The sequence below is a fragment of the Corvus kubaryi genome, unplaced genomic scaffold (genome assembly GCF_017639235.1).
Source record: "Corvus kubaryi isolate FWS band 111438036 unplaced genomic scaffold, C.kubaryi_AGA036_p1.0 37256, whole genome shotgun sequence".
Lineage (NCBI taxonomy): Eukaryota > Metazoa > Chordata > Aves > Passeriformes > Corvidae > Corvus > Corvus kubaryi.
Window position 1 is genome coordinate 3,312,167 of NW_024581076.1, and position 25,235 is coordinate 3,337,401.

At 38.3% G+C, this 25,235-nt stretch overlaps 1 protein-coding gene across 8 annotated transcripts in view; it reads left to right on the forward strand.

Moving 5' to 3' along the window:
* YAP1 (Yes1 associated transcriptional regulator) overlaps positions 1–25,235 on the forward strand; it is an 88,311-nt gene that overhangs the window by 4,595 nt on the left and 58,481 nt on the right. The window lies entirely within an intron of this gene.

A 25,235-nucleotide genomic window follows, 5' to 3' on the forward strand; every position in this document is an offset into this window, starting at 1 on the left:
GAGCTCTTCAGCAGTCACAAGTAGAAGGTTTTTTTGAACTGTGTAAGTTTATGCCATTTGAGACTGTAGCTCATTGAACCTTGAGGAAAGAACAGAATGAGTTTTGAAATGAAAAGCAGACTTTTGTTTTGACTGTGTTAGTGAGAGCTCTTAAAGAGCAGCTTATGAAGCATGAAAAACAGGTATTAATTTTTAAGTTTTACTGCCACAAATGTTTGGGTTTGATAGCACTGTCAGTTTTACAGAAAACAAAACAGTTTAAGAGATGAAAAATGTCTTCCTGCTCTTCTGATGAATTTTTTTAATTGTGCTCATCTAGGTGAAATCAGAGTGAAAGATTTATTCTTGGAAAGCTTCTTCTGCAGTTTGATTATTACCAGAAAAATCTGTCCTTTTTTTTCTGCAAGTTTTTTTGTCCTTTCTTGGTGTCCTGGTATCCATTTCAAAGGGTCAGGTTTCAGCAAGAACAATAAAGAGCCTGAGACTGGAAAGTACACACAAGTCTGGCAAACTCATCTGCATGAGCAAGATCATTTGTTCTCAAGCAGACATCCAAAGTAAATGATTGAAAGAGCTGCTAGCTGTGAAGGATGTGTCTTGAAGGGGAAAGGAGTGGAAACAAACCAGGTTGTTAGGAAGAAAAATAAAGGCTGTACTTTTTGAACCTCTCCCTGCTGGGTCACATGCTGACCTTGGGAGATTTTAAACAGTGTAATGGGCTGTTTCCTTTTGGCTTTCCTTGGGTGATGCTGTGATGGGAGAGTAATGAGGACAGCTCTGTTCACACTTGTAGAACATTTGTTCGTAAAAAGGTTGCTTAATACTATCTACAGGTGAGATCCACCAACTTCATTGGAGTTCGTTAAGATACGTAAAAAGCATTTAAAGTACTAGCAAAATCTTTGCTCTGTATGTGTAGGAAATTCAAAGAAATGTAAGACTTAGTTTTGTGTGGCAAGTTTGTATAGTAAAAGCTTTTTTCAGTGGTGAGTGGTAAGTTCTGTCTCACGCCCGCTAAAGCTCACATCTTGCCTGGTTATACCTTTAACATTTGCTTGAAGTGTGAGTACTAAGATTTCTGATTCTAAATACATTTGATGTGGTTCCTTCTACCATATGCAGATTTTTGTTGTCTCTTCCAAGTATTCAGCTCTTTTTTTTGGTTGGCTGCACCGCTCTTTGTTTCCACTTGCTCTGTTTTGTAGCCATTCCATGAACAGTCTGGTAATCAGGCTCTAGAAAGATCTTTGCAGAATAGGTAACAATATTAGATTTTTTCCAGATGTCAGTAAGCCTTATGGTTATAGTTACCATAATATGCTGCAGTGCAAAGAGAATAATATAAAACTGAGTACCATACTTAATACACTCTGGAATTACAGTCACTTCCACTAATCAGTGGGTCAAGCACTGCAAACATAGTAGTTTGTGCAAAGGTGTATATGGGAGAGAAAATACTTAATCATCTGTGTGTGTGTGTGTGTGTATATATATAGATAGGTAGATGCACAGAGCTCTTTGGCTAGACATTTTACATACACACCCCGTGCATATATACATATTAAGAGAAGGTGAGAGTGGTACTATCGAGTTTGAACCAGAACTACTCTTGTAATTTAGTCTGTCATCTGGAAAAAACCCCCTTACATATGAATGCCCAACATATGATTTACCAGGATTCCACTCATTAGCACTCATCTCCCTGTTATGAGTAGTACTGCTGAGTTCAATTTTCCGTTAGTGATGATTTTGAGCAGTGGGTTAAGGCCTGCTTACTCTACAGCTGGTAAAACTGTTTTGTATTGGTACTGCTCCCTCAGTGGAGCTCATAAGTTGAGATTTGCCTGGTTACTGAGTGGTCACATCTGAGTCATCTCTCGCTGGTGTGCGGTAGCTTTAGCCCATTCTTAAACATACAGTAAAAAAGCCGAGCTTGGTTTGTGTGGTGATGTCAATTGCATTGCTTTTTAACCGCTTCCTGTTAGCCAGCTGCTGCTTGACATTTCGGTGAACTGTGCAGACAGATAGGGGATCGCTCTCGAGGCAAAAGATAATGTGCCATGGGAGTAGCAGACATCATCTTGCAGAAAGAAAAAACTAACTTTGCTCAGTTTTAGATTTACTCTTGAATCATTTTAAATTAGACTTATGCTTTTAATTCTTACAGAGCTTGTGTAATACCTCTTCTCGTGTTGTAGTGTGAGGAAAAGTTAACTGATCGTCCAGCAAACAAGTCTTGTAATTATTTTTCCTACAGGAAGTAGTTCTTGCAAGCAGTTTATCAACAACTTCCTATTTTTTCTGTGAAGTGTTGAATGACTTCCTGAAGGAGGCCAAGGTGGTTTTCATTAGTATTTGTGGGTGTGTTTGAGGTGTTTATCCATCTGGCAGAAAAAAAGATTGCTGTTACACATTTCTCGTGCTCCATACAGAGGTATGGCGTTGGATGTTATGAAACCAAGCCGTTTTAAGACAACAGGGAAGTTTGTTGCTATGATTTTTGGTTTTTTTTTTTTTTTTTTTTAATTTCCTCATGTCACACATGAAAAATATCCAGTGATGCTGTTAAATTTCTCTTGCATCCTGTTTTTACCCCTGACTGGAGCTATCAATATCCTCTGCTCCCCTCGGTCTCCCCACCCCACCAAAGTAATCTTAGTTTTCAAGGACAAAGATGTTAATTGGAAAAACTGCAGCCACAGCTGCATATTTTATTGGATAGCTTAATTTACTGTGGAAATACATATTCTGAGTCATCAGTATGACTTCTTGTGTTTATAATTCTATAGTTCAGGCAAGCTGGTCAGTAAAATAGCAGTATTGTTGGAAGCCAAAACTGCAGCCACTGCTTTTGATGGGCTTCTGTACTTTCAAAGATCTTCGGTTGCTAAATTTATTTGTAATATGTCAAGTTAGTTGCATTTTTGTATTGATGATTTGACTGTTTAAGAAAATACTCAAAAGATCAAAGATCTACCTAGAAAAAGCCATGAAAAAAAGGCACTGTGGACACTGTCAGTTTAAGAACACAGCTGAAGGAAAAACATTCGTTAAAACACTTTCAAGGGAAAGCTTGCTGTGGTATGTTTTTGACAATTTAGGGGAAGACAGTTACAGTACTACTAAGTGTATATTTTTCCTTCTGCCTCTTACTTTGAAGAGTCGTATGAAAGAGCAATAACACAAGTTATTTCACATTCACAATTCTAAAGAAGATTTTGATATCTTTCAAAGGGCCAAGGAAGAATAAGGGCAAACCTGCCTCATTTGTGTTAGCACTGAGACTGGGCATCAGTGAAAGCAGTGGCACACGTTTTCTTGTGTTTGGTCAAACAGCGATATCCGTGCATTCAATACCCTGCTGCACAAGGTGATTTTATAAGACTATTCAAAAAAACATTTTAGTAGATATGATTTCAGGTAAACAAAAAACATGTCTTGTGTTTTCACTAATGTATTTTCTTTTTATTTATAAGCATACTGACATTTATTATCTTCAGTAGAAAATAGAACTGGAGAAAATATAGCACCTGTGGCACCTAGTTGGAAGTTAATAATTAAATTACCTCTGTGGATTTTTTTTTTTTTCTGAAATTAGTTGTTGTTCTGTACCTGTCTTCTTCCCATGGGTTTTGTCTTTCACATTATCTCTCATAAAAATAGTCTTTGTGCTTTATAGTGTCTGATTTGGGGGTTATATGCTTTAGGTATCTCATACTACTTTGTAGCACTGCTTTCCTATCTCCTGAATCAAATTTGAGATCAGTTTTATTGGTGATCTGAAAACTTTTTATTATGTTGAAAGCTGTAATTGTGACCAAGTCTTAACCAGTCTTTTATAATTAAAAATATTAAAGTATCTCTGTTTAGTAATAAGAAGAGTCTTCTAATACAGGTTTAATCAGAATTTCATGTTTAAAAAAAGATGCTTCTGCAATTCTGCTTAGTAAATATTTTGTCTGGTTATGTTTGATTTAGAGTGGTAGCCTTTAGCTCTGTGGGTGCAGTTACATTGCAATGGAACTACCTCTGTTTTCTGAGGTCTTGACTTCTGAAGACAAAAAAGAATTTGATATAAATCAAGATGAGTGTCTCCTGGATTTTTATCCTTTTGCCTTTTATTTTTCCGTATGTGGAAGATGGCAAAGAATTACAGTAGTGGGGTTTTTAGAAGTCATCTGGTTTGTAGCATAGGGTAGTCTGTAACCCATCGGTCACATGATGAAAATTCCTGCTTGATAGAAAGCAGTAAAATAATAAAAGAATGTTAATTTGAAAATTCCTGTGAATGTAAGACTGGGCACTGCTACACCATATTTTTGCAAAAAGCTTCTAATGGGTGAATGCTATTGAACTGATCGGTGGCATGTTTAGGTAAAATCATACCAACTTTTACAAGATTCATCTCTTGCTCTCTGATCTGTCTCCTTCTGGAAATGAAAAAACCCAGTAGCTTTAAAATTTGAAATGTAAAGCCACCATTTATACTTCGCTCAATTTCCCTCTGCAATTGTGGCACAACAGCTGCAAATTTTTAAAAGCTGACACAGCAAGCAAGTTGGATTTTTCACTCTGTCTGGTTTTAGACTAAACCCTCAGAGAAAGTAACTTATTAGCACTGAGAGTGCTGAAATATTTAACGTCAGGATCTAAATTAAGTCACATGTAAAATTAAAGCAGAGTTCCTGTTGCTCGCAAAGAAACATGTTTGCATATTGGACGTAAGCACTGGATGTAAGCACTTAGGGGGTGATGCCCAGGAGAGCAAGAAGTGTTGCTCAGGGCTGAGGTACAAGATTAACTGTGAAAACTAGTCTGAGTTACAAGTGATCTTGATTAAGACTAGACACTTCTCCTCTGCAACCAAGCAAAGAAAAAAAACCCAAAAATGAGGTAAACATCAACAGAGGTCTGTCAGCCAAAACTAGGGATGTTTGTCTTCTTTTTATATGTGGCCAGAGCACTTCATGTGTTTATCTTCATAGCTGGGAAGAAATTCAGATGATGTAATTAGATTTAGTTTAACCTTTTAAAACTGATAGCTGCTCAGTTCTTGTATTGTGTCCTTGTGTTTTTATACATTCCAACATACTTGCATTCATTGTTTGTACAGTTCTCGTATACCTGTGTAGTAAAACTCAGTAATGGTGGAACTTGCTGTCTTTTGCTATTTGAGTAAATGCTGTTCCTTTTTTTAAGGTGTGTTTTTTTTTGTTTTCTTTTCCTTTTTTTTTTTTCCCCTCTCCCCCACCCTGGCAACAAGCTGTGAGTGATTATGTAAAGGTTGATATTTACCTGACTCAGTTTCTCATGGAAACTCTAAAGAAAATTTCACTTGGTTAAATGCAAGAAATTCACAGGAGATTTCTCTGAGTAGCAGTCTTCTGGTAAGTGCCCCTAAGATACAGGCAGGGTACCATGTAGTTGGCCCAAGAGAATGATTGATAGAATTGTATCTAGGGGAAATTTAAGAGCATGGTTAGCATGATGGGAAACAAATTCTTGGGGGAATGTTGTATTGGAATGTTAACAGATAGACGCCATGTACTAGCTGGACACTGTCCCCCAAACAGTTTGATAAACCTGAATTTGATGTCAGGCTCTATTGGGAAATTTACCAGATGAACCGTGTTTTTTGTTGAGCATTTGAATAGGAATCTACAGCGTGGGGGAAAATTGCTTTTAATACAAAAACGGTACCTCATAGCTGCTTTTTGCTAAATAAAACTTGGAGCTTTATTTGGAGAACAAAAGTTTTTGTAAGGCGTGACTAAGCTGTGTCGCTGTTTCGTGGCCTCCTGAAGTGCTTCTTGGAGTCTGTTTTCTGGGATTCACTCTGCTGCTGTTTTATTTGGCTTTTAACTAAGTTACTTCAGGCTGTGTTTCAGGCAAGTATTCTAAATTGCTGGTTAAGTCAAGGTAATAATATAAAGCTGCCTTGTAAAGTAAGACTTTTGCCAGTATATTGCCTGTCAGTCATGTCAGTTGCTATGGAGACAAAGCTGTCTTGAGAACAGTCTTGGACTTTGCTTTAATTTTGCTAATGAGGCTTTGCTGTGCCGTAGTGAAAGACCAGATCCCTTATGTTGAGTCTGACATGCTGTTTGGTAACTTAGATTGGTGTAAGGGGTTCAGTATAGTACTGATCATTACACTGAGGTTGTGAAGCCAGTTTTTTTCTGCTGAATTGTTTTATAGGAAAGTCAAGTAAAGGTCATTTACTGTTGTTAGTTTATCTCCAGTGAGTTCTGATTTATTGGGAACTTTGTTGGAAGTCTGTCTGCACTACACAGATTTGTTTAAACAGTGTTCCAACTTCAAGGATGCCTTTCCCTTTCTGATTCCCTTGTTGCAAGTAAACTTTTTGCTTTTACTGGATGTGTTACCAGTTAGACATCTATGCCTGAATAAAGCATCTGACAGCAAAGAAGCATAAATTTATAGGCCAAATGGAATTCTTTGAGTCAAGGAAATAAATGCAACTCACAGGTGTACTTTCTTATTGGATCTCACTTCTCAAGTTTTTTTTTCCAATTTGTTGTACTTATTTGAAAAGCTTGGTTGGCAAGTCCTCTGCAATTACTTTGATTGCAACATTTCATGTAGTCTCTTTGTAATGGTGAAAAATAGAGTAAAAGAGAAATTTCTTCCTGTGTTTGCTGACTATGCTGTTGGTATAGTTAATATGGTTAATAGACCTAAATGTCCAATGAACACGTAATTCAGTAGTGATTTTTATTTACAAAACTTTTGTCACTCTCAGAGCAGCCAGCTTTGCATGAATTAAGGATGTGAAATATATATACTTAAAAAGGTGTAATCTGTGACAGTTGCTTTGAAGTGTGTTCTATGCCATCTTTAGAGGTCATTTTTCTATATATAAGAAAAAAGTGATACTGTGCTGTAACTGGAGTTTACGTGTCCATTGACTTCTGTGGTGGTCTTTGGGTCATGATGAATTGTACTCATTTAACAGTGAAATGTTTCAAATACTTCCAGGTTTTAGTGAAAACAGTTAATAGCACATTGTGTGGTTACAGGGTTGTGTATGCAAGAGCCTGACTAAAACTGCCTGTGTTCTAGTTCATGTATGGATAGATTTTTGACAGCTTTTTGTTATGCTGCTGTTGACAGAATTATGTTACCATCAGTGTGGACCTGTGTTTCATTTTTTACCTTTGATCTCTAAACACATGCATGGTTAATTTCTGTCTGTGTATATCACTTACTTCTGGCCAATGGGTGTAACATTTGAACTGAAGTAAGCATTCTCTTTCATAACAGGTATTTCAGGTTTTCACTTTTTATGAGATTTAATTCTGAAATTAAGCAGAGCTAAGATTTTGGAACCGAATAATTAAGTAACGAAGGGCAGGAACTTTCAGATTTGTAGTGTTAGAACTGTTAATCTTTATGATTGTGAGGGTTTGGCTTTGTCTTTTTATTTTTCCTGTAATGACTAATAACAGGAGAAAATCTATTGGATATTTAACAATATCCTGGTAATTTAGACACTGGTTAGGCATAAGGAAAAGAAAAAGTGAAACAGACCTTAGCATAAACAGTTAGTTAAGAATTAACATTTTAGCATCTGTGTAGCAAGGTCAAAGGAAGTCTTAATTACGTGCTTTTAAAAAAATAGTTTTCAATTCAAAATTGTCCCCATTTTTTATTACGCTGTCAGATGAGTCCTGATATGATCAGCTCTGTGTTATGCAAATTTTTTGAGGAACTTTGACAGTTCATTGTTTTCTTAATGAATTAAATTTCAGTTGTATGTGGTAATGTATCCAGGAAAAATGATTCAGTCAATCAGCTTCACAATTGTGGTACCCATTTTCCAGCTTTAGGTTTTAGTGTTGCATTGGAGTAGGGAGCAGGGAAGCAAAAGGGCGTTGCTTTTTTTTTTCTTCTGGTGCAACTATTTGTGTAGCTTTTGCTGACAGCTTCAATTTGAATCCTTTTTATGCTGTGATGGTGAGCAACTCAGAGATTGCGTATGAACTTTAATTGATTCCTTTGCTCTGCAATCTTGTTGGAATAGAAGTGTAGTAGGCTCCTGTCTGTGCCAATCTTTACCTTTTTAAAATGGCCTCAAATGATGGCTCTCTGAAACATAAGGGGGAGGATTTCAAGTGGTTTCCAAGCCAAGGTAGCAACTAACTTACCAAATAGTTGAAGGACTTGCAATAAAGTGAAAATTGCTGGCATTTGTCATGGATAAATTTTATGTAAATCAGTTCATGGGAAGAATTCTTTTATCCTCACAAGAAACTGTTGAGCTCTTGTTTTGTTCATGCTAACATGCATGCATGTTCATATGGAATTTATTTGAAATACAGGAGATTCTAGTGTTGATGCTTATTACTTTGCCAGGATCTGTGAATAATTTGCCTATAACTTCATAAAATTCTTTATGTGAAAGATACAAGCAAACCGACAGTTTTGCTAATGTGTGGTGCTTTTACTTCTTAACTAGCTTGTGTAACTAACTTCTCTCCGATTTGTCCTGATAAATATACTTGATTGTTATTGCCCTTTCCTGCAGCTGGGGCATGAACTTACCAAACCTTAGAATGCTTTACTTGAAGTATATAAAAACTGAATGTGACCATTCAGTTACACACCCACAATCGATTAAAATTTTCCAGCCTCAACTATCATATGCAGGTATTGATGCACATACCATGTCTCTTCATCTGGTCAAACTGCAAGATACACTTTAGATAAAAGGTGTTATTCTATTGTATAGGATGCAGTTCAGTTCTTGACTTCTAGCTAAAAATCTTGCCTGTTCTGCAAGTTGCAGAAGAATAAAGAAGATGCAAATTCTTGTAAGCAGACTCCAAAAAGTTTTATTAAATTAATATATACGGACTGCAGTGCAGTAGCAACTGGTGCTGTCACACTGGGCTTTATACACAATCCTTTCATTTGCACTTTGTTAGGACTAGTAGGTTTTTATTTAGGTTAGTATAAATCTTGCATACCATTTGAGGCAGTATTTCTGCTAAAGAAAAGACCATTTATTTGTCAAAGCTATTAGGCTGTTTAGCTCATGTTGATGCCCAGCATTTTAGATTAGCGCTAGTGGATCCTACAGCAAGGCAGAGCTGCAGAATCAGATTGTAGTGTTGTGTTGTTTATCATAGAGGTGTCTTTCTAAGTAACACATGTAACGTATACTTCCAATTATCAGGTGGAGGAAAAAAATCAAAAGGTAATATGTGATAGAAGTGAAGCTAAAAACCAGCAATACTGGCAGTAGGGATGCAGTAGAAGTAGCTATGCTGTTCTCCCTAAGTCTCCTCTTGCTGTTCCTGAGATGTTGGGGATTTTCAAGATGTTGAGTTTTAAAACCTAGCAACTGCTGGGCCCTGCCAGTGTTGCTTTCGTAAGAGAGCCTGTTAACAGCATCACTTGAAACTGCCCCCATTTACACAAACTGAGTCCAGGTGCCTGTCCAGGTAACTGTCTTGTTGCTAGTAGTGGTCATGAGCAAATTCCTTGGGAAGACTAAGCAGGGCAAGCATATACTCTTCAAGCAGATACTCTTCTCTGAGAACTCTCCTGGCTTCCAGCTGTCCTCCAAGACTTATGTTGTCTCCCCTTGAGGTCCCTTTTAGCACTGGCTGCATGCTTTGGCAAGGAGCCTGTCTCAACTGGTTGTCTGTCCACTGCATGAAGAAATGTCTTCCATCTCTTCTAATCTTGGCTCCCATCAGCTGCATTCAGTGGTGCCCAGTTCTCACTTTAAATGTGACAATGAACACTTGGTACATATTTGTTCTGCTCAGGATTGCTGTATTTTACTCTGGAAATTACTTCTTTTGAAATATGAAGAGTCCTAACCTGCTGGATCTTCCTGGAATAAGATGGCTTTTTTCATTTATCCCTGCAACCCATCTTTTTCATATCCTTAACTCACGCGTTTTCCTATTTTTCTTATTTTTCAAATGAAAGCTTAGGAATGTTTTGCAGCATTCACTGTTCCGAACCTTTCATCTAAAAAATACTCAATTTATTCTTACCGCCACTCGTCCTTTTGCTCTATATACCTTTTTGTTCTCCCCAGTTCTTTGCAGTTAGCAGTTGACTAAAAGTAAATATGTATCATTGAGGAACTGCTGCTGCTTTCTCTTGGATAGATTCTAGCCTATAGGCCCCTGTGGAAGTTTACCAGAGTCCTACTTCTGGTGCAAGAGCTGCTGATTCCTCCTTCCTAGTGCTGCGTGTTTGCTTTATAGTTTCTTACTGGTAACTGTTTCTTCATGTCATATCAGGACCTATCCTCATCCTGTCGCTGCCTTTTGTTTTAGTAAAAACCAGCAATACGTGCTGTTCCTAATCAGGTCTTGTAGTCTTTGGTTTCTGAAGCTTAATGCCTGCTATGATTGCTGTGACTCCAGAAGTTGAGCTTTCTGTATGAACGTTGGGATGCAAATACTTATGTTGGTGCATTCACCTTGAAAGAGAAAGGTCATCTGCACTTGCATCTGGCTTATGTTTGGGAGCTGCTCCAACCAAATGGAAGTATGCTGGTGTGATAAAATGATGTGTATGTGCTTTAAAATGCCCAAGCACGATTCATTTCTAGAATAAAATATTTTGTGGATGATAGTACCCATGTACTAAATGACCTACTAGATGTACTGGACATACTCAATGTATGTAGGTCTTGAACTGAATGGAAATGTGATTAAAGAAGTGAGCAGTGGCAGTGTATTTGGAAGATGGCTTATGTTTCTTCCTATACTCAATTTCAGTGATGCTGAAACAATGTCAGTTGCAACCATGTTTTGGAACTGTCATTTGATACTCTACTAAGTTTTGCTACAAAGCCATTTCTGCTTATACCATGCTTTACTTCCTAGTATCTGAATGCCAGATGCTTACACCATATTTTTCTGTGTCATGCAGTATGTCTACATAGTAGCACAACAGTTCAGTAACCAAAAGAGAAGTATTTGGGTCTCCAGAGTTGTGATTTTTCTAAAGATTGTCAACCCTCTGTAACAGATTTTGTGATATTGAATATATTGTTTCAAATGTGGCAATTATAAATAGGTAACAAGGGACAGTTATCTGTGTCTGAAAAATACATCAGTAATTACCTCAGTGGAAGCTTTCTTCTCACACCAGTAAATGCTGATTAATTCTGCATAGACAGTTTAGCATTGTTAAGGTCTTAAGTTGACTGGAAGTTCAAAGAGCCATGAATCTACCAAGTGAAAAAAACCCCAAACCCCCCATGGTTTGGGGTTTTTTTTCTCTTTTTTTCTCCTAAAGTTCACAAACACAGTCATTAGTGTCTTTATTATTATCTATCCAACCTAGTACTTAGTGAAGGTTGGTCATCCATCCAGCCTTCTGCTTGAAAGCACACAAGTGTTGCTAAAGCTTAATCAGGTCAGAAGTGACTGTTAAGCCAAGTCTGGAAAACATGCAAGGTTGGAGATACCACATCCTCCCTTCTTCCCATTAAAGAAGGAATTGGTCCTTCATAAGATTATTTCTCTGCAGCACAGCACAATATCTTGTGTAGTTCCTGATGGACACAATGATTTTGTAAAGGAGCTGAAGTTACTTTAGTAGCCAAAAGAAACATATGTCATTCTTTAGGTGTTATTTTCTTACTATTAAAAAAAGAAAGTGATTAAGGAAGTTGCTATATTGGGTTTGCATTAGTAGGGTTTTGGTAGCAGCTGGGGCTACAGGGATGATTTCTTTGAGAAGTTACTAGAAACTTCCTCCATTTCTCACAGAGCCACTGCCATCTGGCTCTAAGAAGCTGGTGAAGACCAAGCCTGTTAAGTGACAGTGGTAGTCCTTCTGGAATAATGTATTTAAGAAGAAGGGGGAAAAACTGCTGTAGAACAGCAATAGCTGAAGACAGGAGTGAGAATATGTGAGAGGAACAGCCCTGTAGACCCCAAGGTCAGCGCAGAAGGAGGGGCAGGAGGTGCTCCAGCCTCTGGAGCTGAGATTCCCCTGCAGCCCACGGAGGTCCATGGGGATGCAGAGATTGACCTGGAGTCCATGCAGGACCTCATGCCAGACCAGGTGGATGCCTGAAGGAGGCTGTGACCCCATGGGAAGCCCACACTGGAACAGGCTTCTGGCAGGACTTGTGAGCCCATGGGGCATCCACACTGGTGCAGCCTGTTCCTGAAGGGAACCCCACACTGTGGGGAGGATCCACACTGGAGCAGTTCACGATAAACTGCAGCCTGTGGGTAGATCTCATGTTGGAGCTCTTAGTGAAGGAATGCATCCCATGAGAGAGACCCTACACTGGAGCAGGGATCCTTCCCCTAAGGGAACAGCATGTGATGAACTGACAGCAACCTCCATTCCCTGTCCCCCTGCTCTGCTGTCAGGGAGGAAGTAGAGAAATCAAAAGTGAAGTTGAGCCCAGGGAGAAGGAAGGGCAAGATAGAGGAGTTTTTTAGATTTTGGTTTTATTTCTCATTATCCCACTCTGATTTGATTGGCAATAAATTGAACTTGTTTCCTTGCATCAAGTGTTTTGCCTGTGACAGTAAGTGGTGAGTGATCTCTCCCTGCCCTTATCTCAACCCATAAGCCTTTTGTTATATTTTCTCTCTAGCTGAGTAGAGGAGTGATATGAGTGGCTTTGGTAGGCACTTGGTGGCCAGCCAGGGTCAGCCTACTACATTTTCTCAGTCTGTTTCATATACTTAAGTTAGTCCTGTGTTGTGATATCCCATGACCATCTTACATTGAGGAAGTTCTCCAAATGACTGTGCTGTACTCTTACAGTGCAGTATGTATTCAATAATTCATCCAGAGATCTGCCTTACTTATCCTGGTTGACATATAACCATTTTCTTGGTTGTTGCTTACAGTTGTGATCATATTTATGCAATTTCTTTTAAATTTCATGAAGCTCTGACAGGTTACTGGATGTGTAATACAATAATTGCATTTCAGCCAGCATATGACATGGTTTCTTAAATGTACAGGGTGAGTGTTAAGTCATAATAGCAGGGAATCCTATTCAAAATATAAGAAATTGCTCCTTGTCTATGAAATCATACTCTATATTTGTATTCTCAGTGTACTGTAATTATGGGTTTCTGAACAAGCTAGAACTGAAAAGAGGAAACTAGATAGAACGAGAGAAGCTTATTTCCATTGGGAAAGTGTGTCTTGTAGTTTGATTTTGGAAAGAGGTCTTACAGCATTGACTTCACATCTGATTCCGGTCATGTGCCTGTACTGTGAGCTCATCACATTGGTACATGGGGATGGTCTTTTGTCAGCAGTGGTACTCCCCAATACTTGGTGCTACAGTCAGTCTTAATTTTTCTCTTTCAGTTGTTGAACTTGTCATGGCAGATGGGATGTGAATAAGTCATGGGAAGACAGCAGATCCTAATGAGGTTAAAGATGTTAGAATGGGTTGAGTTTGAAGAGTGAAAGCAAGCTTTGTTTGTAGTCTTTGTTCAAGGCAGCTTCTCTGAGTTTTGTAGCTGAAGCTGTGCATAGTTCTTGTGTAGTTATGTCATAAGCCATATATCAGTTTTTTCTGTGATTATGTTTTTTCAACTGGACCCCTTCTCTGATCCAGGTCATGGTGTGACTGCTCAGAGGAGGAAGTGAGGTAGATGCTTTCTGAGAGTTAATTAAGCCTCAAATCAGTGATGGCACTAGGGAGAGATGCATGTGGAATCATTTCATCTGACATGAGAATCTAGTTGTACTTTTTTGTCAAAACAAGCCTTTATTCCATAAGGTATTTCTGAAGGAATTTACTATTGTTCATCTAAAATTCAATATAATCATGAACCAAATACTTTATGTTCTTAGAGGTTTTAAATAATTTGTACAATGTTGGTGACTTAGCAGAACTAGTAAGTTATGCAATCAATTAATATTATTTATTCATCCCCCCATGTTTTCAGTAATATTTTCCTAGAAGACCAAATGCAATTTTGAAGCTGTTTTCATTTACACTTGGGATGTACTGAATGGGATTGGGGGTTTAGAGGAGGAGCTTGTTGGTTGTGTGGTAGGTTACGGATTTTGGTTGGGGGAGTGTGTGTTGGGTTTTTGTTGTATAATTTGCTAATTTTTTCACATTTGCTGTCAATACTATTCTCTGAAATTCAAAATCACATGGTTACCATTTCCTGTGGACAAACAGGTGAATTCTATATTGCCCTGTTCTGGGCAGCTTCAGTGAGTATTTGATCTGTTTGTTTTGTCTGCAGTAAATATATTTTACGTTTAACTGATGCTGTTTTTACTCTCTTACCCTGTGATGCAATTTTAATGAACTTTATAGTAACTGAACATACACCTACATGTACAGGAGAAACAACATACTTTTTTTTTTAAGGCTTTATTGAAGTACTACTTTTAAATTCTTGACTAAAGCTTCCAAGCAGTGTAGTTCTGTTGTTACTCTTCTCGCTAACAAGTTCACTGTGGATATTAAACACAATCATTGCAAGAGTGAGTAGTAAGGCATAATGTTTATTCTTGTCTATCTTGAATACAAATTTTATTATGAACCTCCAGAAAAGGGGTCCTTTAGGTTTTTCTGTTAATCTTTATGCACATCATATCAGCTATGGTGATGCTCAACAAATGTAACAATCCTTAACCTAAAATTCAGAGAGCTGATTGACTGCAGTCCTCAAGAAGTTAGTTTAAAAGGTCTACAGAATTTCACTCTTTAAATTATATCTTGAAGTACTTGGTTAAAAAAACCCCAAGGCGCCGCCCCCCGCCCCTTGTTTTTAAGCTCCTGTAGGTGATCATAATCTTCTGTTTGTGGAATTTGCATTCTTGTGCTGTTTGTAGAAGCACAGGTCTCATTGAGTGGAGTAGCCTGAAACATGGTGTAAGATGGTCTGCTTTGGTGCCTAACTGAAAATGTCAATCTTCTGGTTCGAATATGTGGTACATCAGTGGGAGAGAGGGAAAATAGTATAGATAAATTCATGAAATGAATCTTTGGTTTAGATGGGGATTTTGGGGGGTCGTTGGTGGTTTTGTTTTCTTTTTAGTAAATAAACCCATGCATTAATATGTAGCTCAATATGAACTTTACAAGCCGCAGAAAAATAATGGGGAAAAGGAGTTTGTAGTGAGCCATATGAAGAAAAAAAATTAAAAAGCAGTCATGCTTGTCTGGCTTGTAAACTTCTTCAAGTTTTATTGCAGCCATCTGTGTAGAGTTACCACCTTCCTTTTTCATAGAAACTGGACTAGGGGGATACAATGGTTCTTCCAATCTCATCAATACACATCTTAGTTACTTAGGACTGGCAATTAAAAATAAAAGGACAATCCAGAAAAAAAGACATACTTTAATGCTTGATAAGTATTGTACTTGGTTGTGATCCAGTCTGCATTCTGTAGCTAATTCATTGAAGTCTGAGCTTGGTTTTATTCTAACAGTATGCATAAACTTGGCTTTGCTGCAATTACTGATTTGATGTGTGAAATAAATGTAGCTGAAATCAGCAAGGGGTGTGTGTGGTGGTTTTGTGGTTAGTTTTTTCGGTGGTTTTTTTTTTTTTTTTTTTTGTGGTTTTGGGGTTCTTGGTTGGTTTGTTGTTTTTTTTTCTTAAGTTAAAAAACTTGAACACTGAATTGAGCTGTTAGCTCATTTGATATCTGTTATCAAAGATGATGTGCTAATAAAGCTGTTCTGAAATAAAATTGTGTTATTGCCTTTGTGTAGAATCTTCCGCTTCGTTGTAATTTATCAGAGTCAAAAACTTCTGGTTTAACTGGAAGATCTGAAATAGTGTGGGTTTTTGGAGGAGTGGTGGGAGGAAGACAACTTGGATTTTTGTCACTGCATATAAGTGTTGATTTTTAAGCATACAAGTGCTCAACCGATTTTCAGCCTGTTCAAGCCATTAACAGGATCTAAAATGTGCACAAAATGTATAATGTTACTGTAGTTAACTTTCATTGAGGGAACAGAATATTAATTTTAGTTTCTTAATAGTGTAAATTTTGTATACCTGGTATTAGAAAGTTACTGTAAAAAGAAACATACTGACCTGAACTAATGACTGATCTACAACTGACTTTTAATCATGGAATCATTTGAGTTGGAAAGGACCTCTAAGGGCATGGAGCCCAACTGCTAACCTTACACCTCTGTGTTCACTATCCCAGAGTGCCATGTCTACATGTATTTTATATACCTCCAGGGATGGTGAATGCACCACTTCCCTGGACAGCCTGTCCCAATGCTTGACAAACCTTTCAGTGAATAAATTTTTCCTGATACCCAACATAAACCTTTCCTGACACAGCCTGAGGCCATTTCTTCTTGTCCTGTCATTTGTTACCTGGGAGAAGAGGCAGACCCCCACCTGGCTACACCCTCCTTCAGGCAGCTGTAGAGAAGGGATAAGGTCCTCCCTGAGCCTCCTTTTCTCCAGGCTAAACACCCCCAGCTCCCTCAGCTGCTCCTCACAGGACTTGTGCTCCAGACCCTTCCCCAGCTCCGGTGCCCTTCTCTGGACACGCTCCAGCCCCTCAATGTCTTTCTGGCAGTGAGGGGCCCAGAACTGACCACAGGATTGGAGGTGTGGCCTCAGCAGTGCCGAGTACAGGGGGACGGTCACTGCCCTGGTCCTGCTGGCCACACCACTGCTGATCCAGGCCAGGTGCCATTGGCCTTCTTGGCCACCTGGACACATTGTGGATCATGTTCAGCCACTGTTGACCAGCACCCACAGGTCCTTTTCCACCAGGCAGTTTTCCAGCCCCTCCCCCCAGCCTGTAGCACTGCCTGGGGTTGTTGTGACCCCAAGGGCAGGATCTGACCTCAGCCTTGTTGAACCTCTTACAATTGGCCTTGACCCATCGATCCAGCCTGTCCGGATTGCCCTGCAGAGCCACCAGCAGATCAGCACTCCCACCCAGCTTCTGTCATCTGTGAGCTTGCTGATCTTCTAATCCACACAATCAGTAAAGACATTAAACACGACTGGCCCCAATACTGAGCCCTTGAGAACCCCACTAGTGACTGGGTGCCAGCTGGATGTAATTCCATTCACAGCGCCTCTCTGGACTCAGACATCCTGGTAATTTTTATCCAGTGAACAATGTACCCCTGCAAGCCACAAACAGCCAGTTTTTCCAGGAGGATGCTGTGGGAAATGGTGCCAAAGGCTTTACTGAAGTCCAGGTAGATGAAACCCACAGCCTTTCTGTCATCCACTGAGAGGGTTACCTGGTCACGTGAGGAGATCAGGTTGGTCAAGCAGGACCTGCCTTTCACAAACCTGTGCTTTCTGGACCTGATCCCCTGGTTGTCCTGCACATGCTGAGTGTTCCATGACCTTCCCAGCACTGAGGTTAGGCTGACAGGCCTGTAATCCCACAGATCTGTCCCTTCTCATAGATGGGAATCACATTTGCTGACCTTTAGTCAACTAGGACCTCCCTGGTTAGACAGAGCTGCTGGTAGATGATGGAAAGTGACTTGGTGAGCGTTTCCACTAGCTCCCTCAGGGCTCTTGGTTGGATCCCATTTGACTCCATGGACATGTGTCTATGGGGTGTAGCAGCTTGCTGATTGTTTCTCCTTGGATTATGGGAGTTTCATTCTGCTCCCCATCCTAGTCTTCCATCTTAGGGGGCTGGGTATTCAGAGAACAGCTGGTCTTAATAATAAGAGGAGCTGAGGCAACGAAGGCATTAAGTACCTCAGCCATTTCATCATTCTTTGTCACTATGCTTCTCCGTGTTTCCAGTAAAGGATGGAGATTCTCCTTAGCTCTCCTTTTGTTGCTAATGCATTCACAGAAACATTTTGTTACTGTCTTTAGCAGCAGTAACTGATTTAAGTTCTAGTTGTGCTTTGGTCCTGATTTTTTGCCTGCATAACCTACGACATCCTTGTAGTCCTCATGAGCTGCCTGCCCCTTCTCCCAAAGGTCACAAACTCTTCTTTTTATCATTACTTCTGGCCAAATCTGTCTGTTCAACCAGGCCAGTCTTCCTCAATAGCTTGTCTTTTTTACCATGTGAGGATGGCCTGTTCCCACACCTTTCATATTTTCTTCCTGAAGAATGTCTAGCCTTCCTGCAGTCCTTTGCCCTTCAGGATGGCCTCCCAAGTGACTTTCTCAGCTAGGCTCCGAAACAGGCCAAAATCTGCCTTCTGTAAGTCCACGGTGGGAGTTCTTCTGATGCTCCTTGTACTTTGAGAATTGAGAACTGTCATTTTGTGACTGCTGTGACCAAGACAGCCTCTGACCATCCACCAGTCCTCTGCTCACAAATAGCAGCTCCAGGGGCACACCTTCCCTAGTTGGCTCCCTCACCAGCTCTGTCAGGGGAGTCTCTTCCACAGACTCCAGGTACATCTCCTGGAATGTCTCCTCTCTGATGTGTTGTACTTCCAGCAGACATCTGAAGTTCCCCATGAGAATAAGGGCCAGAGATGGTGGGACTTCTCCCAGCTGCTTATAGAATATTTCATCTGCCTCTTCGTCGTGGTTGGGTGGTCTGTAACAGGCTCCCACTAAAATATCTGCCTTGTTGGCACAAAACTGTAATAATTTGATCAAAGCATGCTAAAAATAAAATGGAGGGAGAAAAAAAAAAGCTTTTACAAAAGCTGAGTGGTTTAGATCTAAAGTGAGGTATTGATAAATACTCTTGAGTTGTACTAGATTTAAGTGGGATATTTAACACTAACGGTTGTACTTACCAACACAACTCTTAAGTAGTAGGTCTGTTGGATCTCTGACTGCTCCTGGTCCAGGTAAAATCAGAACAAGTATTTTCTGTTCTCAAAAGCTTTTTGTTGTAGTACACCTGTGCAAGCAAAAGTCTTGGGTGTTGTGGAGGTCTGTGTCAGTAGAATAAGTCACAGAAAATGAAAGCTTTATTAAGAAGGGTAAATGCATAGATTTTTTCATAAATTTATCCACACTCTTGTTTCTTGGTTAGATTTTTTGTTGCTGAACATGTTGCAAGTTCTTGAAGCACACTTACCAGCAAAATTGAAATGTAGATCAATGTTCAAATTCATACAGCAGGTAATGTGAGGTAGGGTTTAGAGGGAGACTGAAATAGAAAGGAACTGAAAAATAATGCAGTGTTGGCATTTCTTCATTTCTTTCTTGTGCTAAAGAAAAGTTGTTCAACAGAAGCAATAAAAGACATAATGATTTAGCTCACTTTTAAGTAGTAATGACAGTTTGAAATTACAATGGCATGCTTACACAGTACAGTGTATTATGCTTTTTAGTGACAAAATTAGCATGCTACTGCTTTATGTCCTATAGTAAAGTTAGGCTTGATATGGAAGCTTAAAAGGAGGGATGGGCTTGGGTTTTTGCTGAGGTTTTTTTTTTCTCAGAAAATACACATGGCTGTTTTGTTTGCCGTAGGCTAAACAGGGTGATGAAGAATACTGAGTGTCAGACCAATAGGAATTGATGTAGGGAAACAAGAAAACAAGAAACATGTAGGTACAAGTCTGCTACTAAAGGAATTTGTCATGGTTTATTCTTGGAGGAACTGATACTAACAACGAATTCAAGCCTGTACCATTGTCTGTCTTCAGATATTCTACTAAACATTTAAAAGTGTGAGTAAACAGAAGTATTTAATAAATTTTCTAAAGTTCAATCCTTTTCTAAAATCTCTTGTTCCTTATGTAAATAGTTACTGCAGTTGCAGTTCATCTCAAACACCAGAATAAATAATGACCTTGTTCCTCTCTACACATGGCTCCTTTTTGATTTATGACTTGTTCTTCCAGTTGACCAGCTTGGTTTAGCTGCTGTGCTGTGTAAAACTAAAGTAAACTTTGAATGCTTTAATTAACTGTCGTACTATATGATGATAGAGCAAATCGTTTCAGTGTATGTGTTCATTACAGAAAGATGTATTCAACTCATCTGTGAACCTTTTATTCTCCCATATGTGTATAATCAGATAAATAGATCAAAATACATACAATTTGATTTTAAGCAGAAGTCAGAATTGTAACACAAAAGCATGTTTTAAGAAATAAGTGCCATTAAAATTCTCAGTGTTCAGTACAGAATTTCAATGGCTGACACATCCTTGGAACGAAAAAGTACAGCACTGTTAAATATTTCGTGTAAATTCAGTCAAGGGTTTTGTATAGCATGAAATTTCTCTCAAAGTAGAAATTATCAGGTATGCCTGAGATCTAACAGTGGTAGTTCTGATTCTGGAAATTTTCGTATTTCAAGTAATTTCATGTGGTTTTTAATAGTCTTTACACAGTAACTATACAGCTTAGCCAGTGTGACAAAATCAGAAAGAAAGAGATCTCAATTCTGAGTTATGCGCTTTTCACTTTGGTTGTGAACTATTTTTTGTTTCTAGTAGCCCTAGATGTGCCATTGATGGAAATGTCACCCAGTAACTACAGGAGAGAGACAGTAAAAATTAATTGCTTTGATTTCCTTTTAATACTTCTCTGTTTCAGAATACAAGTTTCTGATTGTAGGGTTAATTGAAGCCAATCTACAGGTTTCTAGAGATTGAATACTGTCTTCTTTAGTGAATGATTTGGTATTAATAGTATTAAGATTTATTACCAAAAGTCTAGTATTTCAACTCTTTATTCAATCTGCTTCTGTCTGGTGAGTCCATTTTAATTCCAACATTATGTTTGCTTTATTGTGAGAAACATGTTGAGAATGGAGTAATGCAGTAAGGCTTCCTCTGAAAGAAAAGGGGAAGGGTCAAAAGGATAATTTCTTTAATCGATGCTTGTAGCCTGCTGTTCAGAGGCAATCAGTGGATCTCTATTGATTGTGGCAATTCAACCATTTATAAAGAAAGCCTGTGTTTATTATTGGTTTGGATTTGACCTCTGATTAAGTCCATCAGTAGTTATTTTCTGGGCAAATATATTGGCAATGTAAAAGAAATTGGCAGTTAAGATTGCAAAAACTCAACATTGTGGTAGGTTTGAGTCTAAAAATAGTTACATGATCACAATTCCAATTTTTGTTTCAGTGTGTGAGTGGTTTTATGTCTATTAAGCTGTTTAAATAGAGTTCATACTAAATAACTTCATTTTTTGTGGCATTGAAAGCCTTGGAACTCTTTCACTGGTTGCTTTTGCAAATCACAGCCACAAAACTTGTTATCTTACTCGTTCATCAGATTTTAGACTAAACACAAATCCAACCTGGTTAAAAAATTTAAGTGATGCCCTTCTAGATAGATGCACTTTCCAGTTACAGCCAGGGAATTTGGAAGCACTAGAGACATCTGTCACCTAGTTTGACCTTCTTGATAAAAGCCATATGATGTAATCCATCAGTTTTGCTATTGACAATATATACATTTATTCTTAACAAATAGAGGTCTATTTAAATATTGACTTCCAGTGAAGTCTTGCAAAGATCATGCAGGAGAAATTGTTTGTGCATGAAATGGGGACAGGATTCTGAAATTAATTTTGCTTTTGAGAGATCTGAAAGAATAATAGAAAATAATTGGAAATCATGTTTGTAATTCTGTTTGTAACATTAATTATTCCCTCTGTTGAAGATATAAACATACTATTGCTTTTAGTGCTCAAACTTTGGAGAACAGAATCTGCTGAAATTCAGAGACCACTTTAAAGGAAGAAAAAGAAAAGCACAAAGTTTAAATATTTCAGTGGAAGTGAGATTTAATATTTTAATTTCTTTTCTTGAAAATGGTCAGAGAACATGTGACATAAAAATGAGTCCCTGCAGTATGTGTATTGACTTTACAAGTCAATGCAATCTATCAAAATACCTTGTAAAGCCAATTTTAATTGGCATGTAGGAATTAGTTTGAAACTTCCCACCTTCTTGTACAGTTAATTAGACAGTCATGTTTTATTAATTAGTAATATTTAAATCAAAAACAAGTTAGCTATTTCACAGCTGTTTGTGGTAGAAAGAGGCAGTGAGTGGATTAAATTTGAGGCCTAGTTTTCTTGACAGGGATTTCATAGTATTTCCACACATCACTGTACTTGTCTCAAGCGTCAGATAAATGTGTGTCTGTAGTTCCACAGCTTCAGTCATGGCCTGTTTGCTGAAACTCTGGTTTGGAGGTTCCTTGAGCATAACTTTACAAATTCGAGAGGTGCATTATATAGTGGACTATAGGAAGAAAAGCTGCACTTGTATTGTTTTACCCCGGTTTAGTGATCAGTAAGATCACTAAATTGAAGATCAGCACCATATGACACTTTGGCAATGGATGCAACTCTTTTTAAAATGTACACTAAAGTCATGTACCAACTACTTGAAAAGAAGAAAGATGTGCGTGCTGCTTCCTGAAAGTGAAACTGGGACTGATGTTTTTAAGGAAATTTGGTTCTCTTGTGGTTGTGCCAGTTTGATAGGCGTGTAATGTTTCTTTCTTCCTGAGGGAAGCAGAGGAAAACAATCGTACAAAGACATGTTTTAACAGTGTCTTGCTCAGCATGGCAGTGGTTAGCCATGTTTTGAAGCCTTCTGGGAAGCAAGGGCCTGGGCATTATCTGTGAAGCCAAATGATGAGAAATTCTGAATAAATGGTGTGGGGAAATACATGCTACATACTGAAATTATTATAAAAGTTATTACTGCCTGAGGGAACACTTCACAACAAAAGCATTAATTAAAAGCAGTATTATCCTGGCAAGACGTGGAGAACAAGATCTCTGTTCTTATAACAGAAGCATAATTGCAGTCTTGTCAAAATATCATTAGACCCTGTGGCAATTGAAAGAGCATCTTTCCAACATGGTTTGACTTTCTGGAGTCCATGTTTTATGCTTTAAGTAATTTAGCAGTTTTCTATCTACATCTTTTTCTTTTAATTTTTGCAATCAGGTTGAATAATAGTGTTTTTGTGAAGATCAGAAAACAGTGAAACAAGTGGGACCAGATGCCCTTCAGCCTAAAACCCCTTGAGATTAAAGGGAATCACACATTGTTTTTGCAAAGCTGTTTTATCCTTCTGCAGTTATAAACCTGATGGCTTCTTGGTATGGGAAGATCAGATGTGTTATAGAGGAAAGCCATGATGGTTGTTAATTTAACCTTCCTATGTTTTAGAAGGCAATGAAACATGAGATACGGGAGACTATCTAAAACAGGTTTTATCAGCAGTGCTCAGCATGTCATTCCTGCTGTCATGTTATTTGAGAAATGTTGCATGTATGTAAATACATCCTTTTGGAGGCTGTCTTTACATTGAAACATTGCTGTTTAAAGAGGATGGTTGTTTTGGTTGTTGAGTGCTATCCTGTTGAGATACTAGCAACAAAGAGGGAGTTCAAATAGAAATCTTCATTATATTAACAGTAAAAATTTCAAAGGTAAACTCATTAAACAGCAAGTCTGTACAGAAAGATATATGTACATCTGTACACTGATGCCTTTTAATGTTTATCTTGACTTTTAGTCTCTGTATTTTGGTAACTGTTAGGTGTGTGTAATTGTGTGGTTTATAGGCATTTAGAGCACCCAATCACAATTGACTTAAAGAACTCAAGTGCTCTTGTCAGAGTTGCTTGGCGGTGTTATGAAGACTTCAGTTCTGCTAATCACTTACATCTGGCAGTAGTTTGAGAAGGCATAGTTTAATTATTTTTCTTCTTTATTTGTTATTTTTTCCTAAAGCTACTCAAGAAATTTTGAGATTTAATAGTGTTGTTCTCTAAGTTGTTTCTTTTCATCAGTTTGGGACTGGGGTGGAGTCAGAAGGAATATTAAAAAACAAAAGTAGCTTGATGGATCCTAAGATATCAAAATTCAGCTTTCTGAAGCTGGTTATAAAGGAGATTGAACCAATTTGCTGTTTCAAACAAATAGTAATTTAATCACTTCAATTCCTAAAATTCGGCAATTATTTTGATAGTTGGTATGCAAATGTTTAAAAACTTGAGTTCTTTTTCATGGCTGAATTACTTCATGCAACTTGTTTACTATGCAAAACCAAGGTAGTCTGCAGTTGTTGGCAATCCAGTCTGTCTGCAGCATTCAGGGTAATTTTGGTTAAAATTGGTTCTTAATTGTGAACTTGTCAGACTTTAAACTAATTAGAAGTTCCCAAAACCTTACTCTTGGGAAGTAACTTGAAACAAATACTTTATAAGGTGGCTTAGTCAAAATCTAGTGTGACGTGAGAGCTGCTGCTCCATGCTGACATGAACATACTCCCAGGGTTTTTCGTAGTCCCTTCCATCTTGGATGTCTGAAATAGCAACTTTAAGCTCCTATGTTCTTCAAAATACTTGGACTTTCTGATGACTCAGTTTGCATATGGATATGTGAATTTTAGTGGTAGTCAATATCACACTGTGCATCTATATGTGCATGTGTATTTTGAAGCATGTGTATTTTGAAGTTTTCTGATTTCAGAACTGCTGAAAAAATTAAAATGTATAAAAGCTTTCATGGTTTAGAAACTGTAGCCTGTAGGAAGAGATTAGTCTTAACAATGCAGCATTGTCTATTGAGTCAATTAAGCATGTAGGTTTAGCGAGCTTGGGAACAAGTTCCAGCATGTGACATTATAAATAGCACCCTCTCATAACAAATGTAAGCTTAGTAAGTGGGCCATAATTTCTCCTGCCACTTTACCAGGGTTTTTAGGCAACTGTACTCACAAAGAATTTCAGTCTTTATGATGACTGTCTTGGGGTGCTAATGCTATGTGCCTAGGGAGTGTTGGGTCAACTTAAGGCTGATTTTCTCAAAGTGTTGTCTGTCTTCCTGACTTTCCTAGGCATATGATTTTTATTTGTTTTTTCTGTTTATCCATATGTAGAAATGGAACCTTGTGGCCCAGTGGCTCAGAAATCATTAAGAGTATTCCTGAACCTGTCCCTCTTTTCAATAGCTTGAATACACCACCTAATTGTTTGATCTAGCAAAAAGTAATAGCATTTAGAAGAAATAAGTATCCCTACAGATTGTCATAGCTGTTTTCTTAATAGAGTGTCTTCCTTCGAGCTAAAGTCAGCATTCTCTGAAGTAATAGTTCTCAGGAGGAGGTGATCAGTCACTATCTAGTCACCTTTTAGATGCGAATTGATGTTAAAATAGTGGCAAACTAAAGGGTTACTTGTCTGCATCAAGCAGCAAACAGAGGAACCTTGTCTTTGTAGTAGATGGTGCCTTCTACATTAGGCCTGGTTTCATTGCCACATACGATTTTGTTTTGTCTTCTGGACTCGGACTTGGCTTTATACTAGAACAATCGTTTTT